The sequence below is a fragment of the Dreissena polymorpha genome, chromosome 9 (assembly GCF_020536995.1).
Source record: "Dreissena polymorpha isolate Duluth1 chromosome 9, UMN_Dpol_1.0, whole genome shotgun sequence".
Taxonomy (NCBI): Eukaryota; Metazoa; Mollusca; class Bivalvia; order Myida; family Dreissenidae; genus Dreissena; species Dreissena polymorpha.
The window spans coordinates 30,650,790-30,654,100 of NC_068363.1; positions in this window are offsets into that span (position 1 = coordinate 30,650,790).

Consider the following 3,311-nt stretch of genomic DNA (forward strand, 5'->3'; position numbering starts at 1 on the left):
GAACGTATCTCCGCGGACACTACATTATCGCTTTAACCTTATACTGTTGATCGTCTCTCCGCGGAGACTTCATTATCGCTTTAACTTGATATAACTCTCTTGAAGTACGTCACTCCATGGACACTACATTATCACTTTAACTTTATACTACTGAACGTCTCTCCGCGGAGACTTCATTATCGCTTTACCTTTACATAACTCTCTTGAAGTAAGTCACTCAATGGACACTGCATTATCACTTTAACCTTATACTTCTGTCTCGCAGTACGTCTCTCAATTTACAATACATTATCGCTTTAACCTTGTAACACGATCTTTCAGTACGTCTCTCCATGAACACTACATTATCGCTTTTATCTTATACCACTGTCTCGCAGTATGTCTTTCAATGGACACTACATTATCGCTTTAACCTTATACTATGATATCGCAGTACGTTTCTCCATGGTAACATAATTATCGCTTTAACCTTATATTACTGTATCGCAGTACGTCTCCCCTTGGTCACTACATTATCGCTTTATCTTAATACTACGATCTCGCAGTAAGTCTCTCCATGAACACTACATTATCGCTTTACCCTAATACTACTGGCGCAGAGTACGTCTTCCATGTACAGAACATTATCACTTTGACCGTATATTTCTGTCTCACAGTACGCCCTCCTTGGGCACTACATTATCACTTTAACCTTATACTACTGGCGCGCAGTTCGTCTCTCCATGGACACTGCAGTATCGTAATAACCTTATACCACTGTCTAGCCGTGCTTCTCTCCATGGATACTTTATTATTGCTTTAAGCTTATAACACAGCCTCGCAGCACGTCTCTCTATGGATAAAACATTATCGCTTTAACCCTATACTTCTGCCTCGCAGTACGTCCCTCCATGGGCAATACATGACCGCTTTAACCTTATAATACTGTCTCACAGTAAGTCTCTCTATGAACACTACCTTATCGCTTTACACTTACACTACTGGCACGCAGTACGTCTTCCATGGACATAACATTATCGCTTTGACCTTATATTACTGTCTCACAGTACGCCTCTCCATGGACACTACAGTATCATTTTAACCGTATACTACTGGCGCGCATTACGTCCATCCTCGGACACTACATTATCGCTTTAACCTTATACTGCTGTCTTGCAGTACGTCTTTCCATGGATACATTATTATCCCTTCAACCTTTTACTATTGTCAAGCAGTACGGTTCCATGGACACTACATAGTCGCTTTAACCTTATAGTACTGGCTCGCAGTACGTCTCTCCATGGACACTGCATTATCGCTTTAACCTTTTAGTACTGGCTCGCAGTACGTCTCTCCATGGACACTGCATTATCGCTTTAACCTTATAGTACTGGCTCGCAGTACGTCTCTCCATGGGCTCTACATTGTCGCTTTAACCTTATGAATACTGGTTTGCAGTACGTCATTTCATGGACACTACATTATCGCTTTTACTTTATACTCTTGTCTCGCAGTACGTCTCTCCATGGACGAAACACACTCGCTTTAGCCGCATACTACTGTCGCGCAGTACGTCTGGCAATCGACACTACACCATCGATTTAACTTGATACTACTGTCTCGCAGTACGTCTCTCCGCGGACACTACATTATCGCCTAAACGTTGTACTGCTGTCTCGCAGTACGTCTCTCAGCGAACACTACAGTATGGCTTTAACCTTATACTACTCTCTTGCAGTACGTCTCTCCACAGACACTACATTATCGCTTTTACTTTATACTACTGTCGCGCAGTACGTCTCTCCATGGACACTACAGTATTGCTTAACCTGATACTACTGCCTCGCAGTACGTCTGCCCGCGGACACTACATTATCGATTTTATTTGATACTACTGTATCGGAGTACTTCTCTCCATGGACAATACAGTATTGCTTCAACCTTATACTACTGCCTCGCAGTACGTCTCGCAAAAGACACTACATTATTGCTTTAACCTGATACTACTGCCTCGCAGTACGTCTGTCCGCGGACATACCATTATCGCATTAACCTTATACTACTGTCTCGCAGTATGTCTCTACATTAACACTACATTATCGCTTTAATCTTATACTACTTTCTCTCAGTACGACTCTCAATGGACACTACATACTCGCTTTAACCTTATACTACTGGCTCACAGTACATCTCTCCATGGACATTATATGAATGAAGTCGTTCATTCACGGCTGTCGAAAGTTTATGACAATGTCGTGTTTTGCAAATTCCGGAAAAAAAACAAGGCAATTTTATATTGTTATTTTGATTACAATGTTTTTCGAAATAGGGTTCCATAAAAGGTTCGTTGCATAAGCATGGTGTTACATTAATCTCGGCGTTAAAAGGTTAAGTACGAACCTACATATTCACGTTACGTGTGTTTAATTATGAGCGTGCGTTTTGCATGCATGGCAATCAATTCGATTTTTTAGTATAATTAATCATTAACTACAATATTATATCGGTTGAAGATGACTTAAAGGCAGACAACAACTGTAAATGTAATACCTGGATATGTTATCCAATATTTTTTCTTAGAACTCTTACTGTGCAGTGTTTCAGAGATTTACGCCTCGCTCTATGAAAACTGGGCTAAATGCAAACGCGAATACATGCTGGTAAGTGTCAAATACCTTGTGCAATCCGTTTTTGGAATTTTTCGTTGAACAGGGGACCCTTCAATACGAGAACCCAGTTTTGGTGGGAAGTGGTTTCCAAGATTAGACTGTGCGCACTGCGCCGGATGATCTGGAACTACACTTTACACACATGCATTAAGCCCAGTTTTCTAATATTTGCACACAATGCAGCACATCGAGAAGCAAACAGAGGAATATTCCGAAACATTTTTGAAATGTTTACTTTTTATCCTTCCATGGCGAACGAATTGCATCATTAAAAACATGTTAATACCATCAAATAATATGCATCTGATTGTTGCCGATACAACGTATTTGTTTCATTTGCATTGTGTATTGAGGCATAGATGCGTGTAGCCTCCTATCCACCCATCGTTCTAACGAAACTAGTTACATAACCGAGATGATATTAAGCGTACAAAACGCCATGACAAGCATGATAACATATGTTAATCTTGATGGCAAGAATAACTATTATGTCTATAGATATGTAATCACTTGCTCACGATTCTGGAAAATAGCCTGCCATAACTTATCCTAGTAATCTCGGAAATTATCTTGAAAACGTGAAAGATAATTGTTTCACTGATTACTTTCTTTGAACCTAGAATCAGATATTAGGAGATGTAAATCTTAATGATTTCATTAACT